Source organism: Coturnix japonica, chromosome 2 (assembly GCF_054131305.1).
Source record: "Coturnix japonica strain WE chromosome 2, WE-NBRP24, whole genome shotgun sequence".
Taxonomy (NCBI): domain Eukaryota; kingdom Metazoa; phylum Chordata; class Aves; order Galliformes; family Phasianidae; genus Coturnix; species Coturnix japonica.
Genome location: NC_140664.1, coordinates 30,116,806 through 30,140,799, shown reverse-complemented (window position 1 = coordinate 30,140,799; position 23,994 = coordinate 30,116,806). Strand labels below are relative to the sequence as shown.

Below are 23,994 nucleotides of genomic sequence, written 5' to 3'. Positions count from 1 at the left end.
TGTGTGTGGTGGTGTTTTGTTTTTGTTGCCATCATTTCTTAAAATTTCTATCAGGGAATCATGAAACTAGAATTATGGTTTTCTATTATAAAATCTAACTTAATTGAAAAACGTGTTGCTTCCATCTGCTCTGCTCAGTCAGTGTGTCAAGCTACCGTGATCTCAGTATTTTTAATAGACAAACCACATGATATGTGAACATCTCCTACCTGAAAAATTGACCCATCTTGATGGTGGAAAAGTTCATTTCACAGAAAATCAACATCATTTAAGTTTATTAGCTGATAAGTTTCAGTAACAAATGTTTTTGGTGGTGTGATTTTTGGTAAGTTGGTTACCTGTGCTGTCTCTGAGCCTCGTTGCTATATCAAGGATGATGGTGGGTCAGTAACAAAAGTAAGGATGCTTGATACTGCAGAGCTAGTGCAAACTGAGTGGCACTTATTTATATCCATTAAGAATACAGTCTGTAAAATTAAAGTAAAAGACCTATATTGTGTGTGCAACACATTTCAGAAAGCATTCACTCTATATTACAAGTGTGAACTGCTACAAAGTTGGGATTATCCAAACTAATAGAACAAATTTTTAAGAATTTGTGCCTTTAAGAAGTCACCATTTTATAAAATCTCTTCTCAGATTCTTCTCTCTATTAGTCTTTTTCCTCTGAGTGGAAAATTCATGAAATAGAATAACAAGAGAGAACTAGCAAAAGGCAACCAAGACCCCAGTGCCTGTACTGTTTTGGAAGTTCCCGAGAGTGAAAAACAATATTGTTGAGGAAGAAGGTTCCATAATGCCTTAAGGTATACTGCATTCCCTAAAAATGATTTCTAAGCATCTTTTTTTACTATCTATATTACTTTCAGCATAGTAAGATTACAGACACACTAGTAAGGATTTGCTGGGAGCTATAACAGTCACATTTTTCCATAAATTATCAGTACAAAATAAAAGCAGCCTTTTACTAGAAATTGATTTAACACTAACAAAATTGTGCTTATCTTAATGAGTTAATTTAGTGTTCAAGTGGATATCATATACTATTCCCTGAGGCTTTGAATAGAATCTAAAAATACCTGTAATGGATATTTAAAGTAAATTGTCTCTCTCCCATAGTATGGAAACATTAGACCTATGTCTGAATTAATGCAATGGATATTTGAACAGATGAAATGGAAATTTCAATGGAAATACAGAATGGGCTTTTCAATAAAAGACTGTTAATTACATCCTTGGGCTTGATTTATGGATTCTTTTATTAATGTATTTCAAATGAAAGGTAATAAAAGCGGAAGGCTATGAAGAATTGATGAAATTGATTATTATGATTATTTGCCATCTTGGACACTTTTATTGATGCTTTAATGCGCAGAAGCTTAAATCTACCTACCATGATGGGAACAGAAGACAATTGCTCCAGATTATTTTCAATGGCTATATATTCCTTAACTGTACAGTGGTAATAACATTTTCTTTTTTTTACAGTAGAAATGGATCTTCCAAAAAGCTATTCACTCTTTGTGATGATTTAAGATTTTACGAGTAATTAAATATTTAATTAAGAATTAAACTAATCTCAAAGCCTTAAAATTCATTAAGTCACCTTGGATTAGGTCAAACATGCCTGCTTTTTGTTGGGAGTGCTTTCTGAAAATGAAATCTACTCAGATGAAAATGGCAATACCTGAGTGGTCAAGGTCAGCAATAAACCAGTGCTTCAGTTATGAAGGGAAGAAAGTCCATATTTCAAAAGTATAGTATGTAGATGCATACTGAAACTGTCTCACAACTGGGTGGAAATCCAGTACATATTTAGCAGTAGTATTTTCTCTGCTATTCTAAACAAATTCTGTTTACTGATTACATTTACAATCTAATTTACATTTACAGTCTAATTACAGATGATACTAAATACTTATCCCTCTCAGTACAGGTTTCACTAATTGCTCTAGATAGATTATTGTAATCAAAACTGTCAACTAAAGACTTTGCTATGGTTAGCAAATGCATGCTGATGTCAGTAAGCTCCCAGCATTGCAGAGACTTCACAGCATAATAGTTACATGTTAGGGGAAATTTTCTCAATAAGTGAATAAATGCAAAAAATGAAGAGCTGCACCATAAGCATAAGCATAGCGTACAGCAGGAATGTTTTCTTCAGCCTCAGCTGAAGAACAGTGTCAGAATCTTTTAACCTGCTCTTCTAGAGAAAAAGTAAAATCACCTAACTTCTCAACATTACCTGTCTTCATATAAGTGCTTTGGTAATCACAGCCAAATCACAGAATCACAGAATCACAGAATCACAGAATTACCCGGGTTGGAAGGGACCTCAAGGATCATGTAGTTCCAACCCCCCTGCCTAGCAGGGCCACCAAACATACACCTTTACTAGATCAGGTTGCCCAGGGCCCCATCCAACCTGGTCTTGAACACCTCCAAGGACGGGGCATCCACAACCTCCCTGGGCAGCCTGTTCCAGGGCCTAACCACCCTTCTAGTAAAGAACTTTCCCCTAACATCCAACCTAAATCTTCCCTCCTTCAACTTAAAACCATTTCCCCTAGTCCTGCTATTATCAGCCCTTTCGAAGAGTTTACTCCCCTCCTGGGAGTAAGTTCCCTTCAGGTATTGAAAGGCTGCAATGAGGTCACCCCGCAACCTTCTCTTCTCCAGGCTGAACAAACCCAACTCCCTCAGCCTGTCCTCATAGGGGAGGTGCTCCAGCCCATGTCACTAACAAATGTCACTAACCTGTACTACGTATGTCTTTTAGGACTTTTAAACTGTAGTTTGCACTGCTGTTTTATTCTCCGACTTTGTATATAATGAATGCAAAACAGTTGAGCCAATTAAACAGAGTCTTCTTCAAAGCAAAATAGGAAGGAACCACAAATGCAATTTAAGTCGTAACACTGAGGAATATAGAGAAAAATATTTACCTATTGCCATCAAAATGAAAATGGAATAGAAACATCTGATGTCTCAATATGTAATGCTGTACCCGCATATCTCCAATCTCCCCTACAGTCATTTGGACAGTGTATTTTACCATAGTGCAATATTGGTTAGACATATATTTTAAAAATTAAGAGATGTTTAGGAAATGACACAGTTTAGCCAATGGCAAGTAAGTGAAATTAAAACCTGGCCTTTTGCCACTGAAAACAGAGACATACTCCTAATGTGTTGACTCAAAGCTCGTAACATTTCTGGCAAACGAAACATGAAACACATTGTAAGTTATATAAAGACTGTTACATACAGAAAACTACATTATAGGAATGTTAAGATTGAAGTCAAGCACTCAAAAGTTTAAAAATGCTGCAGTTAAGGATGACTAAGTAATATTAATTCAGACTTCTTTACGTGTTATAGTGTTACATGATAATTGCATTAATTGTTAAGTGTGCAGAACATGGAGTACTTATGAAGGTAATATCCAACTGTTAGTCCAGCTCTGGCTGGAGTATTTCCCTCCACCTAATTATTTTTCTTCCATATGGCCAGATACTTAGACCTTGTGGGGTTGCCTCAATGACATCTGTCTGAAAGGGGAGGTAGGAGGCACAAGGCTCTGCAAGGCCAGGCTCAGAGCCAGAAGCCATGGTGCCAACATAACCTGAAAAAATAAATCCCAAGAGAAGGAGCTAGCCTTGTGTCTACAGAGCTCTGGTCATCTGATTTACTGTATAAGTGTGCTTGTGGGAACACCTGATATATTTTTACAGAAGCTGAGAAGTGTCAATGGATAAAACAGTGGCTTTTAGGAAGAGAAAGGGCAACTTAAGTGCAAAAAGAAGCCTGAAAAAACACTTCATTAGTGAACTGTTATCTATCTGCAACAGCGTTCTTCATGATAAGGTGATCAAAATGAGATCACCTTAGAGAGAAGTTCTCCAAGGAGAAAACTACTAATTTGTGAAGCATTACAATAGCATAGCAACATTAGGACTGAATTCAAAGATCAGAAATTAAAAATTGTCTTGTTGGCCTCTATCACATATTGAATATTTAGATCTCAGAATATACAGCAGCCAGCCATGTAGCTGCCACATGTTTTAGTGCTGGTTTTCACAGCAATGGATTTCATTGCACTACACAAGTGTGGAATGTGTCTCTTTCCAGATTTCTGAAAGGACCACTTTCATGGCTACAGGCACATCCATTTCTAATTACCGGCCCTATTCTCCCTTCTACTTTGGCCCAGTCTCCCAAATTCTGCTTCCGTTCTGTCTCATCACACGTCTTTCTGTTCCTCATCTGCCTTTGCCTTTGGATCGTTTCTTCCTTTACTGCCAAGGCACCATTGTGGATGGCATGCCTGCTGGGTAGAAACTGGTTTTCTGTCTTCTGTTTTTTGAGTAACAACACGAGTCTACCACAGCTCTTGCAGCACTTCTGACAAGGGCAGCACACACATATTTCCAGTATTCTCAGCCACAACCATTTAAAAAATCAGGATGCAGACCACAACAAATCAGACTATGTTAAAAATAAATAAATAACACTTTCTGTTGTGTTTTGTTGGGTTTTTTTTTTTTTTTTTTTTTTTTTTTTTTTTTTTTTTTTTTTTGTATTAGACTGTTTGGTTTTTAGGGTGTTTTTTTTCAAACCTTTTTTTTAGAGTTCAGCATGTCCTCACACCATGTTTTCAGGCTTTTCCCTGTAATAGCGTGTGCTGGAAACCTACTTAAAAAATATATTGGCAGCTGAGATTCTCAGCTCTGCAGGACTTCAGAAGCTGGCATTTTGAGAAAGACATAATGTGGTGCAAGAGATGAGCTCGAACCAGGAGCATTGTCAGTTCTGTGCCTTGGCCAGCAAACTGGAGCTCTGTGGGGACAAGGCATGCGTATGGCCCACAGGATCCTTGGAGAATTGTCTGCCAGGCTCCAGCTGCCTTTGCTGAGCACATAGCAGTGTGCTGGCCAGAGCTGTCTGCATCAGCTTTAAATGCAACAGATTTTCACAGGGAGAAAACTACTCGCCATTTTTGTCTACTTGTGTTATATTACTGGATTTAAATATCTAATTTTAGTTAAATTGCATATCTAAAAACTTCTGTATTTTTTTTTGTTGTTGATGTTTTCTTTTTTCTTCTTCATATTAATATGCTCTTCCTTGATTTTAAAAATCAAGTGTCAAGAGGCTTACCTACTTTAAAATTCTACATTTTGCAAAGATATGCTTCTGAAAAAAAAAGACACTTTAAGCTTTCACTTTGACACATAACACTTAGAAATAAAGAAACTTGGAACTGAGAATAGGGATTATTTTTTCTTTGTGGTGGTTTTGGGGCCAAATTCTGCCCTGTTACTTTGGAAACCTTTATTAAACAGGAACTGGCAGCTTCTAGATGTAGAGAAAAAGAGGCAAGATAGATTTCATAAGCTTCAAATTTGCCGATGCTGAATGTTTTCTACTTATGTGTATGTAAATCTGACTTCAGCTGGTAAACAGAGCTCTTCACAAATTATAGTGATCACAAGTTCACTTACAGCCCAATGCTTGAAAACGCTGACATCCTTAAAACAGTACGATGGGCCAAACTCTACCTTATAACAATGGAATAAATTCAAAAGAATTCAGTGAACAAAATGAACACTCAATCTGGAATTCAGGCTTACCCCAATAAAATCACTCCAGACTGAAGTTAAAGACAGACTGACATCTCAGCAGAGTATCTAGCTGTAAATGCGGTTTAATGAATACATCAGTGACTCAAACAATTCAGGAGGAGGACTTAAGAGATGACTGTTGTGATACTTGCGTCACATATGTATTATATTCCAAACATGACTTTCTCTTTTGCTCCACCTCCGAATCTGTCCCAGATATGGAATAATGAAACTTTTGTATCCTATAAACCTACAGTTGGAGTTCTCATAAACTGCTAAAAAATTACATCAGTCTCCTACATGCAACTCTAAAAGCTATTAAATGCCTACATTATGCTGCACACAAGTGATAAAAGTATGTATGTGTGACACTATGTCTGCTTGGTAGTGGAAAAGCAGAGGGAGATGTTGAAATACCCAATTCTACTATTAAATAATGACTTGCTTATGAGACTCACTGACCTATTAAATACAAACATCTGGTTTAGGTGTTCAGGATTCAAATGAATTACCCACCAAAGACTAACTGGGCATATCAGACCTCAACCTACTCCCAACAACCAACTCACCCAATATTTCACTTGTGGAAAAAGTTGATTTTTATTTTTTTTTTTCAGAGGTGTGGCTAGTTATACAAAAGTTGATTTTTCCAGTACTGACAATAAGGCTCTATGATTTGAGTTACTATGTTCTTCAGTTCTGTTTAATGCTACTCTATTAAACTTACCAAACAGCTATCCACAGTCATACAGCAATTTCATCCTCTTTGATAATTTATGATCAGGGCTTGCTGGAACCTGGAAAAGAAGAAGATCAGAACTGTCAAGAAGAATCTGCATTATTGCTTGGATAAACACTTCTGTGTCAGTCAGTGTGAAACAAGAACTTGTGGACGGTGCTGAAGGAGAGGCGACACAAGTTGTAGTGCTGAAGATATTTATAATATTAATCTGAAGACTAATTACTTGTAATTATTACATTTTTATGCTCCTAATTGACTTAGGTCAGTGTTTATCCACACTTATGGGCTGTTGTGTCCATGCCCAATTTTCTCGGGAGTGAATTGCTCAAATGACTGCTGATGTCTGCTGAGGAAGAAGTATCATTATACACTCCTTTGCTCTGAGCCGGTCTGATATCTATTCTCAACATATTGTTGCTGCTGTATAGATTCACCAAGAGACAATTATCCTTGCCTCTGCAAAACTGGAAAAGAACCCACTGGCTTTGCATTGCAGAGAACAAAGAAGGAAGTGTGCCACTGCTGGGTGTTTGGCAGCTATAAAGTGATGTTTGCTCAGAAGTGTGCATTGAGCCTGCCTCCCTGGCAGAGAAAAGCTGTGTCTGTGTGCAAACCAGGTGGCTCCAATTCCTGTCTAGCCATGCTCAGATCTCAATTATCCAGTAAGTCATCTGTGTAGCCTATGATCCCAGGTCCTTTAACCCAGGGGGAGAGATTGGGTTTTCTGGTTAGAATAAATGAGCTGGCTGCAGAAACAGTCATAGCAAAACTCCTGTCTCCAGCAGGTAAGCTGAATGGCTGTTTCTAACTGGAACAGCAGTCTGCCCCTGGCACTACCTGCAGAACAACATCTGCTTGGAGACTGGCAGAGTGGTGTGAAGAGTTGGCTCTGCAGTCTATAAGCCTTGGATGCTTTCTTCTCCAGTTTTGTCACATTCTCCTGTCAGCAAGCCAATTTTGTTGAAAGAAGAATATGTTATCTCACAGAAAAATGAACACTGGAAGGAAATTCCCAGCCCTGAAAAAGCACAGCTAAGCTCTCTTTTCACCTTAGTGAAGGAATGCAGTGCTGTGTGTGAGGATGTGAGGATGGGGAATAGAGAACAGGTGTAAATACACTTTAGCAAATGTGTGACATCTGCCTCTTACATGTTCCCTAAGTGAGAGATGCTGTACATCATATTCTTTCTTCCTTTTCCACTCACTCTTTTCTACTCCTTAATTTTGATCTGCTAGACACGCTTTGAACACACAATCTATGCATGCACTAGTCTGTAGACTAGCAACTTGCAAACTACATGCAAAACAACTGTATGTAAAAAGTAATTAACTGTTAACTCAGTATCAATTAGCCTCATCTTCTGTTTACATGTTTTATCAGACACATTTCTGATAGACTGTGGACTTGCTGGACTGAGATGACTTTTTAAAACTACACTGAAGTAGAAAAGAAAAAAAAAATTACAGGATCCACAAAAATAAATGATTATGCAAAGAGATCTCAGTGCATTTCCTTTGGGACCTTAAGTAACTTTTATGGTACTAAACTAACCAAATTTAGGCAGTACTGCAAAATTTAGCATAAACATACTATTAAGTGGAGCCATGGTTATGAAAACTTTAAACTTATCGCAGTCAATCATCACCAGCAGCAATGCAAAAATAATTGTATTTATGGACAGGAAAACATTTCAGATAAACACATTAATAACTCTTTAAAAATTCCTGTTGTTGCTGTTCCTGTTTATTAGTTACTCTTCAAAGAGGTTAATTTGAAAATGCTACTGGATTGCTTAGGGCTGTTCTAACAAGTACTATGCAAAGTCCCCAAATACTGTAGGGCTGAGGTAGATTAGTAAGCCAATTTAATAACTTTTTATGTTTAAATATAATGTAATTAAGGACAATGCAGTAATCTAAACAATTCACATACTCAAGCTGTTTGTCCTCCATGAATAGGTTTTCAGTAGCTGACTGTTTAATCATCACAAATGACTTTATTTAATCATGTGTAATTTTGGAACTTTGGATGAAGGGTTCCCACAATATATTGTGCTGATGTTATAAAGTTGGGGGAAAAAAAAAAAAGTCTGCAAAATGCCCCATTTTAAAGCTGAATATTTTAGGATTAGAACAAGATGTGTAAAGTGAATGGATGTCGAACGTATTACAAATAGTGACAATATTGGGCAACTACTTTTTCCCTTGTTTACCCTTGTGGTGTAGGTAAGATGTGTATCAGAACAACAGGAAATCTGATCACAGAACACATCCTGCCACAGAATTTTGAAACATTGTTGACTATGGCCCAGCACTGAAATGAATCCAATATCCACATTTGTTATATAAAGTTGTAGTTCTACATGTACATTATGTATCACCCTCTTAGTCATTTATGTATCTTCTTGTGTGCTTGATGTTCTTTGCTGTTTGTATGTACAGAAGGGCCCTGATCCCATTTCATTATGCTTGTCTGAGATCCAGGACCAAGGAAGACTGGAGGTTTAGAAAGTGAGCCAGTACTTGCTGTGCTCCATGGCCAAAGCTGTGGTTCCCTGGACATAGTCAGTGGAAAAAGCTGTTACTAGCCAGTTCTTCAGCCAATTGTTTTCACTCTGTACTGCCCTCCCAGCTTACTTTCCTTCTCCCTTGTTTTCCTTACATTAAGAGAGAGGCTAAGAATTAGTGCACTGAAGTGTTCAGAAGGAATTTACCTTCCCTTCTGAGGGTGCTCAACCAACCTCACCATAGTGAAGGTGCCGAACAACTTTGTCAGTTTCAGCCTGAGTCCACTTGCTGACAAGAGGCTACTGGGTAGATGTTCTGCCCCACATTTGGTACAAGCCTGAACAGGACAACAGGAAAGGTCAAACGCCCAGCATCAAGAAGATGCGAGGACCGTAATGTGATGAGAAAGCAGACACGGCAATCTCAGATTTTGTATTGTGTTTCTGTAGCCAAGTAGTTCATCAGCAACATAGGGGATACATCCAAGAATTGTAGGGTAGTTAAAATTATATTTGAAATATATTTGCTGATAAAACTACCTTTGAAAATATTGACTGAGAATAAACAGTGCCATGTTGTTTATGAGCTGTGGGTATCACAGAGCACCAGCTCTGAAAAGTGTGAATCCTGATCACCTCAACATCCAAGCCACATTTGAAAGTCAATGATTACCTGTAAAATATTCTTTGGGGGTACAGAAACATTTCAGTACCCCCAAAAAATTTCCTTTGAAGCTGCCAAGAGATGTTACCTCTCTCAGCCTATGTACTCAGGGAGGAACTTAAGGAATTCCAAAGGAAGTAGTGACTTGAGCATACAAAAAAATATAGGAGGCACTGCAAAGGCAGCTCAAAACAAATGATTTTGTTTTTTGGATTAAAAACTCCACCAGTTTGTTAAATCATTTTGGAAAAAAAAAAAAAAAGTCTTCCTCAGAACTATTTTTTTCTGAGTATGCAGAAGGAAACCACATGTGTGTTAAAGTACCAAGCAGAAACCCTAAGAACAATGTGGAACAATAAACCTCTTGAACACTGAAACTTTTATCTACTAATGTCAAGTTATAGAAAGGCAAAACTAAAACCCATTTCATCCCAATTTTGTCCTGCATGTGTGATAGAAAAACAAGAGAGTTACAGTTATGGAATTTCAGGGTCCATGGATGTTTGGGACAGCATGGCATGCCTGAGTAAATACTGGTAAGGGCACTTCTGTGCTACAGTTTTACCTGCTAGTTTGAGCAGATGAAGTAAAGGAGCACATCTCTGCTGCACAGACAGGCCTTGGATTTCTCTGGTCATTGAAACATCTGAAAATGCCAGCATATTTCAGTTAGGTGCGGATTTTGCTGGCTAGTGCCTTTGGCAGCTACCAGCTTTCCCTATGTTTTATAATAGCTTCTTCCAAAGATGCCTCAGATAAAATGAGTGGAGTAGCTTCCCACACTTAAGTGACACCCATGTTTCCTTCCCTCTCCCATGTGCCAGCCTTTTCCCTGTCTCTCAGGCCTCTATTCCATGGCACTTATTCCTAAATTTTCCCTTCTGTCATCAGGCATGCACTTGAAACAAGTCTCATACTCTGTCCTCTCTGCTCTATCAAGTGCATCTAGCATGCATGAGGGCTTTGGAGAAGTATTTTATATGCGTGGTCACATTTACTCCTGCTGGCTGTAACTGGAAGTTATGAAATTACAACACCACTGTTCCCTCAAATCTCATGCTTCAGAGAAACCCTATGAGAATTGCTAGAAGGATAGCTATTCTCATTGTGCTCGATGACAGTAAATCCAAATGCCTCCAGGGAAAAGTATGACCTATCTGGCTTGGAGATGGAAACAAGAGAAACCTGTCAAGAACAAAAGGTTTGAAACACCACTGGCAGAATCACAGCCTGCTGGGGTCAATGGGGAAACAATAAGGGAAAATGGAGGGACACTCTGCAAGGGGACTTCACAAGGTTTTGCTGTTGTACTTTATTATGGAGCCTGTTCAGTTGTGAACATTAACAAGAAAATATGTCAGAGTTATATGTAAAAGTTTTCTTTTTATTCATAGTCAACAATAATTCATTGTCCCTTTTGTTGTTGTTTGTTTGTTTGTTTTTTACTTTTCCTTTTCTTCCCCCCCCCTCCCCCCCGCTTTTAATTAAAGTGTTGACTCTGATGAGTTTCTACCTGCAATTGATATCAAGTATGGGGTCCCTAAACTGCTTTGAGAGCTTTTCTTGCAAATAATATGGGCTGTACATTTAGATGTAAAAAAAAATGTGTTTTATTGCAAGCAGTGCATCTGTCTCAAATAGAAACAAAGCAAAACAAAAGACTGAGACTCTGAAATACAGTGAATAAATTCATTTGTAACAAGAAAAAAAATGCAAGGCATGGACATATGCTTTCATTTTTTTTGTTATAATTCTAAAGAACCAATCAAAAATAGAATACTCAAATTTTATTATATTTTACTTTTTTATGTTAGAAATGATGCCATATTTATAGACCTGCCACTAACTTTTGCTAGAACCTAGTGTTCCATCTCAAAATGAATACCCATAAATAACTGCCATTGGAAAGAATAAAATCCAGACTTTTGTACACACTCTGTATTTGTACATCTTCTTTGCTTATTTATCTGTGTGTTTTGACCCAAGTGATTTTTCTCTAGATGTCTAGACAAATTTAACTTTAGCAAATTAAAACTTGAAATGACATTTATTTATGTTAAGCAAATATGTAGCTTTGAGAAAATAACTAAATATGTTATGAGTTATAGCTGTAGTGCATTGAGTCACATACTTGCTTGACAGAATTAAATGTTGGGGATAACGAAATTCTAGAACCTGGTATGTACTGCTTTAAAAATAAAAATTCTAGAATACTTTGGGATGTATTGAACCAATGTAAAAAGAAGTGTACCTTTAATGTAATGCTATTAGATCTTACACACTCAATTGCAATTTTCAGACACTGAGGAGGAAATCAGGAATACTGCTAATAAAGCATCTGCTGTGCAGATACTCATGAAAGTCTATGAATCATTACTGTGTACAGTACATAGCTTTAAAGGAAGATTCTTTTTGCATTAAATGTTGATCCATGTAATCCCAGTTATCCTTCCTTGTCTTAGCTGTTTACTTCTACTTACAGGGTCATTCAGCTTTTTTTTTTTTTTTTTTTTTTTTTTTTTTCCCTGCATCTCTCATCATTGAATTTTACATTACAGACAGAAAACATTCATTTCCTTGTATTTCAGTGGCAAGATTTATAAAAACAAAGCAAAACCTTCAAACATATAGATGCAATGTATTTTGAACTTTAAAAAAACAATTAGTAAATTTGTAAGTAAATCTTTATCATTTTACTTCTTGAGATGTTGCTTCCCATGACTGTGGCTTGACTTTCAGGACTGTTCTCATTTAATTCTGTTGATTTAAGTCCAATATTGAGATACAGTTGGATATTTTCCCACTTACTTCACTAAGATATAATCGGTTCCTCGCTGAGATAATTTTTTGCACTGAACATTCTAACATTCTCGTGTGAGAATTTCTAAATAAGTTCTTGATATTGCGCTAAGCAAACAAATTGATAACAAATCTGTGCTTTTACCCAAGCAGTGAATTAGTACAGCACTCAACATTTCCACTTGTTCTTGAAAACTAAAGTTCTGCCAGTGCTGAAGGAGGTATGGCATTTTCCTGTTACTTTCCAAAAATTTTGTTCCTAATCCTAAAAGCTTCATGTGTTCTACATCTGTGTGATGCAGATAGCTTCATTAGGAACAGTCACTTCTTTATGTAAATGGCTTCATAAGAGTTTGCAAGATTGGAATCTTGGAATACTTCGATTATAAACAATATGATAAAGACAAGATGTAATGGTGAGTTGGCTCTATTGTTCCTTCAGAAAAATGGAATCTACATTGTTTCTGCTAGATCCAATCTTTCCCCTCAATTAAAACCTTTTTTCTTTTTTGACTTTTTGCCATGGACAGTGATGCAAGAAAGGCAGCTGTATTAGAAGAGCACTTGGTCGTTTATGGAAAGGATTATATGTCATATTTCCTGTGATAACAGTGGACTCAGTTTGATGCCCCTGGAGATCCCTTTCAGGCTTGTGCTTATATATGCACTCTGTCGGCATTGTTGTTGCTGTTTGGATAGGGATTTGGGGTCATTTTAGGTCCAAAATTTGGTTAAAATGCCCTCAGCAATGGCATATGTGTTATATTTAAAATGTAGGCTGACAGGAGTTCTAAAGATATATCGTGCTAAATTGATAGTGTTTCACTTCAGGTTTAGTGGTATATTTCATCACTGGCTAATAGCGAACATTTCTGTATCCATTGCTTTTACTCCTTCTAGGTTATCCTCTTTTAAAAACGTCCCCTGTAGGTGTTCTTGTTAGCTGGTATTTCCTTTCAGCGTCTCCAGTAAGTTATCCTTTCACTGTGGGTAAGTAAGAGTTTGCAAAACTTTGCACCCTTATTCTTAAATTAAATACTGACAAGGAATGGAAGTGTAAAGCATGCTAATAAGCAAGACCTCCCTGTGGGAACCTGTGATAGAAGACTGTTTCACATTGAGAGGCAGACAGGGCTGTTGACACAGGCTGTCAAAAAGGCTTCATGTCTTTGAAAGAAAATCTTAATCTTCTTTATTCATGTGTGAACAGGTCCAGGCCTTCATCCCGTAGCTCATACGCATTGACTGTTTAAACGGTGGGTTGCTAGGCTTTGGGTAGGGTTTGTTTGCTTGTGTCTACATTGTACGAATGGATGAGGACTGAAAATTAAAATCTGTCTGACACAGAGCACTGCTTTTCTGTCTCTGTTTGAAGAGACATGGCAACCCAGGGTGAAATGAAAAGGAATTTTATTGAGCGCAAAACCCGCTCAGTGTTTAAATGTTGGACGCAGGAACTGAATGGTCAATTTGGGAGGCTTGTAGGTTGTTTATAGACATTGGGATGGCTGTCAATCACAGCACAATGGTGAAATTTGTGTCGGAAAAAAAGTGCTTTTTAGTGGCTGAACTCCTGTTTCCTGTTAAAATGCTCACATCAACAAACAAAAAGGGGTTTTGTCTGAAGTTTACAAGCAAGAAAATTTCAGAATAACAGAGATGCTGCTACTGTTGTGGCACCTTTTGATCACTGCGGCACTGACTATTTAACATTTAAAACCAAATTTTACAGAGAAAGATCCTAATGCTCTGATTCTGCTCTCTTTCTGTTGCTTATAATTCAGGAATGGGTCAATTAAATGAATGGAATTGTGCTACTGAAAAGAAGTGTGATATAGGACACTGGGACTTACGTTCCATATGTCTGCACTATTAAATGCTTCTCTTGTATATATTTTGTATGCAAGTAATATTTTTACAAATCACTAGTAAGCAGAAGCAGAAGATAAATACTATGTATGAGAAGTAATCTCTTTCAGCACTTGCTAATAACAATCAGGGAAAAGGGGCTAAGCAATATTCCTCTTTCCAGTTACTGTTAAAATTAATTGGCAGCATTTTGCTACTTCAATTTACAGAAGTTTATATTATCTCATCCATAAAATTTCACACTGAAACTTGGCAAAAAGTCAAACTTGCCACTACAGGTTTTGGAACAATTAAAGAAAAGAGGAGGAACTGAGCGGGAGGTAGAACTGAGCCTGATTTACAGAGTAGAACTTAACATGTTGAAATTGTTGGATTTTCTGTTTTTCTAACATGAAAAAGCATGTTTTACAGAACTCTGGCTGAGAACTCAGCCCTTAAAATCTGATATAAAATGTGGTTTCTAGGACCTTATGGGAGAAGGGTAGAGAAAGAAAACAGCTTAATTTCTTCCATTGTTTTCCTTTTACCTCAGACCATTACAGATCACAGCCCAGCTGGGGCTGCTCAGATATTTTTGCTTTAAGGGTGGAGGAAGCATGGAGATTTAAGCAGAGTAAAGCACAGCAGACCCACCACTCAAGCTTTAGCTTATCACAGAATCACGGAATCACAGAATTGAGTTGGAATAGACCTTTTAAAGACCATTTAGTCCAACTGCTCTGCAATGAACAGGGACACCCTACAGCTCAATTAGGTTGCTCAAAGCATTATCCAGCCTGGCTTTGAGTGTCTCCAGGGACAGAGTGTCCATCACATCTCTGGACAGCCTCACTGCCCTTACTGTAAAAAACGTCTTCCTCGCATCCAACCTAAATTTCCAGTCTTTTAGTTTGAAAGCATTTCCCCTTGTCTTATCACCACAGACCCTACTGAAGTGAGGTAAGGGAAATATAAAAGATCCTATCACACGGTAGATCTTTGGCTATTTATCATTTGCAAACCTTGACTGATTCCCCTAGCAGCTTACCTCATTGAAACTGTATTATAATCATATCAGTGCTTTCTGAACTGAATTTGTACTTTTTAAAAAAATCTGTCTTTCCTTCTTTATGTTTAAATTAACAAAATAAAGCAGGCTCAGATTTAAATAGTAATTAGTAACTTGTTGCTCATTGCACCTCACTCTATTTCCGGTGTATAAGTACCAAGATTCACTACTACTACAACTTGCTTTCTTGTGCCAGTATTTGAGAAGACAGTTGCATTTGGCCTCATCAGGAAAATAGCTTCACAGGTGAAATGCCATATCATGCTCCAAATACCAAGCTCCTGTTCTTGCAGTACTAAGGGAATACCACCACCCTCAGCAGCTTTGGGTGATTAGTATCACTGTCTATACTTAGCAATCTTGACAGATGCAGGTGCCCCTGTAGGTAGCTTCCTATGGCCTCTCCCAGCTTTATCTTGTTCCATTCAAGGTTTGCTCCCTTCACCTTCCATAATACCAAATGCATTTTTAATATGCTTACCCTGCTCTCATCGTATTGATTTCTTCCTCTCTGCCATGAGCTTTTTCAGTCTTGATTTGACAAAGACATCCCATCTTAAGATGCCTCCTAAAGACAGCATATATACTTCTATACAATAATTCTATGTTATATATTCATATGCTGCACATATTGTAGAAGGAAACAAGGCTGTTTCCTTTCCTGTTTTGCTTTAGTATTTCTTCTGCAATATGTTGTTCTCAGGGGAAAGGACTGGATTGGATTCCCTGGATGTGGACAAGTACTTTGTTTCTTAACAGATTATAGCTGTCATAGGGGAGCTTCAGCAAGTTGCCTAGATAGCTGGGAGCTGTATGCTGCAGGAGGTGGTCAAACAGCAAATGGCATCTTTCAGGCAGCAAGTGTTCCTCTCCCTCCCCCCTTCCTCCGGGCTTTATTCTGGAGGTCTAAGTTTATAACAAAAGAAACAAAAAGGTTTTTATATAAATGGAAAAGAAAATGGAGCCCAGCTCATGTTACAACTCGGCCTTCTGACAGCCAGGAATGGAGATCTGCCCTACTTAGAGGCCTCTCTTTGCCCCGAACTGCTAGGGAGCTTTTAATATTCCCTCTCTTGCTTTGAGTGCTCTCTGATTAGACCTTCAGCTCCAGCTCTGTGTTAGCCTGAACTGTAAGTTTGGCAAAGGTTGCTGCAAAAGTTTTGTCTGTACAGTAAATGTAACAGTGGAACCATTATCCACTGCCTTGGTGCTATCAGGGTACAAATAAGAAGCGGGGTATGTGTGCACGGTGCTGTGATTGCTCAGAAAGCTCTACTGTGTTGCAAAACCTTAAAAATAATACACAGAGAAAGATTTTTTTGACTTTCCATTAGTCATAAAAGCCAACATTTGTAAGACGTGTGATTAAATTTAGTCAGGGAGATAAATGTGGAGGGTTTTTGGTTTTGTTTTATTTTTTCAGAGATTAATGGAAACTTCCCAACACTTTTGGTGTTGGTGCTGAAATATGTTCAAATTTAAGAAGGTGCTTTGAGTTAATAAAGCAGGTGCCAGAATGCCTTGGGTAGGTGAAGGCTAAATCTAAATTTCTTAGTTAGATGCCTAATTTTAGGCAAGGCAGTATCTGAAGGATTAAGAATCTTTTATTAGATTAACTATTAGGAAAGAGGAAAAAAAGCCCAAACACAGCAACACAAGGCATTTACTTGTTATACTCTTAAAATCTGGGGAAATCCTTCACACCTTAAGAGATGTTCTGTGCTGAAAATAAACCATGGTATATGTTTGATTTCTCTGTGTGCAGGCTTTCAGCAAGGCATTTAACAAAGGCGAAACACATTTTTGAAAGGCAAATGACGTGAGAATCTATACAGTATAGTGAAACCTGTGTTGAAAGCCCCAGAAATGCTGCCAGAATTTGGAGCTGATTGATTGTAGTTTTGTGTAAAGCTGATTTATAGTTGACAAAATATTTTCCTATTTTTTAATTCTTGTCTTCCTTTAGATGAGAGCTTCCTCAAGTTTATGGACCATAAAATAATAAATTGTTTGGAGAGTGAAGGAAAAGAAGAAGATTATGCTGTGCCTCTAAAGCAAAATGGAAAGTGTGGTCACTGGCTGGAACAATTTAAATCAAATACATTTTATTGAATAAATACCAGTCTGGCTTCTTTTAGGATTATCTCAGTACAAAAAAATGACCAAAGAGAATGAGAAACTTAGGCAAAACTACTCAAAGTAATGCAAACATGGCACACAGAGCATCCCACAACTCCCTCCTGTGCAAGACTCATCCAATGTCATCATCTCTTTTCTTAACTTCCTTTGCCCTTTGTTATTCTTTCTGCCTTTGCGGGAGAGGGAAGCATGAGGAGATTTCAGGGATATTATTTTCTTTAGTTTTTTAAATGGATCAGATAAAACGAAAAACAAAAAACAAAAAAAAAAAACCCAAAACCCCAGATGACCTTTGAAGTTGTGGCTGACCCTGTTTAATGAATGCTGGGCATTTGTATTGTGATGTGTCCTTTTCATTTAGATCCCATAATATCTAAATTCCCTGAGAGCTCAGCAACAAACCCATGCTGGTAAAGAAACAGATGGATGTAAATCATTGATATTTGGAGCCAACCATTTTCATGATGCCAGCTCTCATGCATTGTGAAAATGGCTAATTTCTTTCCTAACTGCCTCTGACTCACTAAGATGCTATTAGCCCTCAGTTCCTTGTTTTTATCTGCCCTGCTATTTTGCTGGTGATCTGCTCTCTGTACCCTTGCTTCTGTTTCTCAGGATTTTAGACAGTGAATTATCTATTCACTTTAGAGACATCCTTCCCATTTTCAAGAATGAACGCAAAAGGGAAGTTGTTTCCCTTCTAATTTAAACTTTACAAAAAAAGTGGGAGTTGATAAGTGTGTGTGTTGGGGGCTGAGGGGGAAGGGCAAGATCTATCAGTTTCTGCTAACAGTAGGAAGATTTATGGGTAGAAAAGAGTTCTTTAGATCACCCTTGCTGTCTCATGAGAAATACTACATGCAGATTTAAGGATCCGCCTAATTTTTATGCCTGCTCACTCCTCCTTAAAAGGATTGCCAGCTATGTCAAACACTGAGGTTCTGGTACAGTTAGTTGTTCCTTCTCCTGGAAAGAATGCATTTCCTTTGAATGGCTTTTTCTTTATCAGTCTGGTTGTTAAGACTCTGAATCCCATCTTTAAAGTCTACTCTGTAGACAACAAAGTAGCAAATGACTGCTCATTGCCTTAGCACTGCTTTGCTTTAGCAAAAAATTGGGAAGACTTCATTCTGTATTGTAATAGGTCTGGTAAAGGAAAGCCAAGAGCCTCGCAGAGGGACAGCAGGTTCTTGGTTCTCAGTCTGAATTTGTTTCTAAGCTTTTTCTTAATATCACAATGGTCTCTTGCTGAGTATTTCTAATGCCTCACCAATGAAGTCAGGGTATATTATGCCATCTGTCTAGAAGTCAACACTGCAGGTCAAGCTAATTTAAAGTGGCACTTTTCATCTCCCTATGCTTGTATGCATTACATTTAATAGTTTAAGTGAATGATTGTATCTCTTGACCCTGTAACAAAGGACAAAGCTCATGTTTGTATTTTTTTCATTATCTTTAGTTGGCAGGGATGCAGACATTTGATCCTTTCATGTAAAATATGGTTAAACCAAAGACTGATATTCAGTTCTTGTTTAAGCAAAGCTATATAGTTTGTTTGCTTGTTTGTTTTCATTCCATCTTCTAACGTTTTTTGAAATGTAAGTAAGGAAAGCAAATGCATGTGGTGAAGTTTTGTAAATTTATCATTGAATGAAAAGTTTAATTGTAAAAAGAATAAAAACTCCTACAATCTTCTTGACCTTGACAGTGAAAAATTTGTAGGGCAAACTGTTTGCCCAGAGACAAACAGAAGAGTTAGGTAATGATTGTGGAGGAAAATTATGCCCATAAATACCTTGGATGCTGTGAAAAAAAGAACAATCTTTAGGTAATTCTTTCTCATTTGAAATTTGTGGAGTTAAATGTAAAGAGATGATAGCTGAATGGTCAGAATGGAAGTCAGATAAATGAAAAAACTGGGAAAACTGTGTGAAGGTGAGTACTCAGTTTGATTAATCTTTCATGTTTTTCCTCTTTTTTTTTTTTCCTCTTTTTTCTCTGACTTTCTATTTTTCCTAGGTGTCACATTTCCATCATTTTCCCTTTTCTATACCTTATTGAGTAGGGAAGGGGAAGAAGGAACTCACACACATATATATATTTGTTACACACATTTGAAATTTGCAAAAGGAATACTTCATATGATTAGGTGGTCAATAAGCTATTTTCCCTCAGTTACAAAAATGCTACATATATATGAAAACATAAATCTGTCTCATCCACCCGTACTGACCCAGGCACCAAAGTTATGATTGTTTATCTGAAATTAATTTCAAAACCCATTAAGGTATACCTACGCAAATTATCTGTCTAGGCAAATATATTGATCATAAGTTTCTGTTGCATTAAAGAATCTTCTTAAAGAAAGCCTACTCCTATCTGACAGCCACAGTCAGCTATCCATGTATTGCCTCATTTTAATGTGAACATTTCTTCATAAATGAGAGGTGTAGTACAATTCAATACGCACACATATGCACACATAATTTCAAATGTAAAGAAATGGAGAGATCTATTTTGACACTCAAATCCTATGATAGAAACATAAGGTCTGTAGTACTCCTTGTCATCCAGGAAACTGAAGCTGAGAGAAAGCACATGAGAAAATGTGACTGAGCAGAGGGTAAGAATACAGATGTAAATGTGAAGCCTGCTCAAGGTACAGCTTGTAGCTGAAAACATTTGAACTGCCAAAACTAATGTTTTTGCAGAAAGTATTAATTTCACACCTAATATATATATTAGTGATGTTACACAAGGTAGTAAGCACGAACTTATTAAGTCACACATTAAGAAGAGAAGGAATAGGAAATACAGTATGTGATACACATTTTTCACATAATGCTGAGTACTTTCATATGCATTTTCTTAAATTTCTGTGCTAGAAACAATAAATAACATGGTTTTGAGCAAGGACTGAAAAACTGGAAAGAACTTTTGTTCTAGTGGAAATATTGGCAGCATTTTCAATCTTAAAATTGCAAATTCAGTTTAATGCTGTTTCTGATGTCTGTATGCATGTGAAATACATTGGAATTTGATAATAATGTTTTGTGGCTTATTAATCAAAATGTCGCTTTTAAGTAATTCTGACTATTATTGTGAGTTAAATATTGTATTCTAGGTAAAGGTTACCTGTCCAGAAGCAAGATTCATAACTGAGAAGTAGGACTAATGGCATAATAGACCCCCAGTGAAAAAGGAAAATTATGAGAAGCTGTAATGGTGACTTCATTGGGTAATATAAATCTGGCAGTGTAATGATGTCACACCAAGCTGTGCCTTTAAAATGACATTAAATTAATCCACTAAGGCAAGACAAAATTGGCTTAGAATTACATGTTAATATTAATCCTGAGCACACTGTTATCAATTATCAAAGATGACCCTTGACAAATGTAATGGTTAAGTACCAAAATTCCCATTATCAGTAATAAAACTATTTTTAAAAATTAAGAATTAACATTTATTAGTTTAAATGTGTTGTACTTGCATCTCATGAGAGAAAAATGAGGTACTTATTCATTCTTTCAATTCTAATGTGTCTAGATCATATAAAGAACCATTGAGAAAGGACATTTAAAGACAGAAAAGGCTGGTAGTCATTAGTAGTAAAAAATATGTATAAGAAGTACTTGCAAGAGAGGAAATACTGAAAAGTTACATAGCATCCTTTGCTTTCTGCAGATTGATTTATGACATTCTACATTTCCCTCTAATTCAGCTTAATTACTGTCTGTTGTATTCAGTCAGCCCTTGCCACAATGGTAGCACATTTCTACCCATGGAGTTCTAGAGTAATTGACAACAAACACTTTTGATAGTGTATATTGGGACAGTCCTTCACGTTTCACAGAATCACAGTATCATAGGTTGGAAGGGGACTCTGGAGACCACTGAGTCCAAACCCTTCTGCTGAAGCAGGTTCCATACAGTAGGTTGTGTCACAAAGTGTAGAAGCAGATTTTGAATATGTCCAGAGAATCCACAACTCTCTGTAATTTGCTCTGTAACCCTCAAAATAAAGAAGATATTTCTCATGTTTAGCTGGAATTTCCTGTGTTCATTTGGACCCACTGTCCACTGCCCCGTCTCCAGGCAGTACTGAAAATAGTGTGGCTCCATCCACTGGACATCTCCTCTTTAGATATTTTTATGCATTCATAAGATCTCCCATCAGTTTTCTATTCTCCAGTCTGAAAAGTCCCAAGTCTCTCAACTGGAAAAGTAGACACACCAGGACCCTCATTATATTTGGTTGCCCTCTGCTGGACTCCAGTTGTTTCCTGTCTTGAACTGGGGAGCCCAGAAGTGGACCTAGTTCTCCAGATGTGGTCTCACCAGGGCAGAGTAGGGGGCAGGATCACCTCTCTCAACCTACTGGACACACTCTTTTTAATGCATCCCAGGATACCAATAGCCTTCTTGGCCACAAGGGCCAGCTGCTTGCTAATGGTCAACCTGTTGCCCACCAGGACACCCAGGTCCTTTTCCAGACATCCTCTCCAGCAGGTCAGCCCTTAACCTTTACTGATATGTCTGATTATTCCTCTCCAGGCTCAGGACTCTACACATGACCTTGCTGAACCTCATCAGGTTCCTCTCTGCTCACCTCTGCAGCCTATCCAAATTTCACTGAATGACAGCACAGGCTTCTGGTGTGTCATTCACTCCTCCCAGCTTTGTATCATCGGTAAACTTTGTGTGGTGCACTCTCTCCTTTCATCCTGATCACTGATTTATACGTTAAACAAGACCAGACCTAATACCAACCCGTGGTACACTAGTACCTACAGGCCTCCAACTAGACTCTATGCTGCTAAACACAACTGCCTGAGCTCCAACAGTTTGCCAGTGCTTAATCCACCTCACCAGCAGTTCATCTGTCCCACTCTTCACAAGCTTACCTGTGAGGATATTATGGGAGACAAATTCAAAAGCCTTCCTGAAGTCAAGATAGACAACATCCACTGCTCTCCCTGTATCTACCCAACCATTCATGACATCATAAAAGATTGCCATGGAATCATAGAATTACCAAGGTTGGAAAAGACCTCCAAGATCAGTGAGTCCAACTGTCCACTTACCACCAATATTTCCTACTAACTATGTCCCTCAGTGCAACTTCTAAACGTTTCTTGAACATCTCCAGTGTCAGTGACTCTATCACTTCTCTGGACAGCAGTCTTGCTCCAATTTATAGGAGGGAGGCAAGGTTCTTTAGATATATTATGCCTGGCATGAGATTAAGAAGCAAACGTTCAAATGTTGTTCTGACCAGTTTATTAGCAATAATAGTCAGCTGGGAAGATGGGGAAGTGAGAGTGGCAACTAACGAAAATTAGGGTGATGGGGACGGGAAAGTAGGCAATAGGAAATGTAGGAAAAGGGCAAGAATTGTGTAAAAGTGGGGATGAGCACTAACTCATCCCTGTTCTTCCAGCATCTCCTTATAAGACTTGTGCTCCAGACCCCTCACTAGCTTTGTTGCCCTTTTCTTTAAACACTTCAGAGTCTCAATGTCTTTCTTGTAGTGAGGGGTACAAAGCTGGTCACTTCTTACAGCTCCCTCAGCACTCATAAGTGCATCCCTTCAGTGCCCATGGATTTCTGTGCATCAGTTTTCTCGGGACAATCATTGAGGAGATCCTCTTCAACCAAGGAGAATTCTTTCTTGGAGTATTGTTCTCAACTGAAGGCGCACTCTGGGTCTTGCCTAAACTGGCAGGATGTAATGAATCCTACAAAGAAATGGGAAATTCTGAGGTGCTTTCTGGCTCCATCTTTCTATAAATAGGTCTTCTACTTCATAGCCACAGCTGAATTTAGGGGGAAGCTTGCTCTTCCTGTTGAGGTATTCTGTCCAAGGCAGTGTTTCCCTGTCCTAAGCTTCAACAACCTTGATCTCTACAAGAGATATTTAGAAAACTAAACAGCAACTAAACTCATGGCTTTCACTCTTCTCTCTGGGGTATTTAATTCCCCTGTTTTTTCACCTACACACTTGGATTTTTGAAGTTTTAATCCATGTGTATATCAATGAACCGCAAATCTATTTATGTGCCACTTAACCTGTTTGTATTTTTTGTAAATTCTGAGAACTTACATTTGATAAAATATTCTGTGTCCTTTTTTTTTCTTTTTTTTTCTTTTTTTCCCTGCAGAATAAAAAATAATAATAATTAAAAAAAAGGCAGAATAAAAAAATTCAGGGGATGTGGAACCTGCAAATCTTTTATGTTTTCAGAAGCTTGTGGGAATAGAAGATTTTGCTTTCCCTGCACATCTGACTTTATATGATTTTCTCTTTTTAGGAAGAAAGAGTGTTTTGTGGTTTGGTCTGCAGATGGCTAAATGGATGATCGTCCCTGTGGGATTTATAAACCAGGCTTTTGGCTTGGTTGGGAATACCTTCTTAGGAGATTGATGCCAGTGTTTTTTTTTTTCCCTCTACTGTGCATTTTGCTCTGCTGATCTATCTTTGGAACAAGTCCTGTGCCAGTTGCTTGAGAAAGGAGATCTATTGGTAACTGACATTACAGAGAATCCAAAGAAGATTAAAAGAATATCATGCTTTCTTCTTCACTTCTTTCATCTCCCTC

At 37.8% G+C, this 23,994-nt stretch overlaps 1 long non-coding RNA gene across 1 annotated transcript; it reads right to left on the bottom strand.

Moving 5' to 3' along the window:
• Window positions 1-229: 229 nt before the first annotated feature.
• LOC146761740 (uncharacterized) lies at window positions 230-22,374 on the bottom strand. Its single transcript, XR_014943337.1, has 3 exons — window positions 22,300-22,374; window positions 6,352-6,421; window positions 230-467 (listed from the first exon to the last, which is right to left on the bottom strand). It is a non-coding gene; the product is annotated as an uncharacterized LOC146761740 (long non-coding RNA).
• Window positions 22,375-23,994: the final 1,620 nt, after the last annotated feature.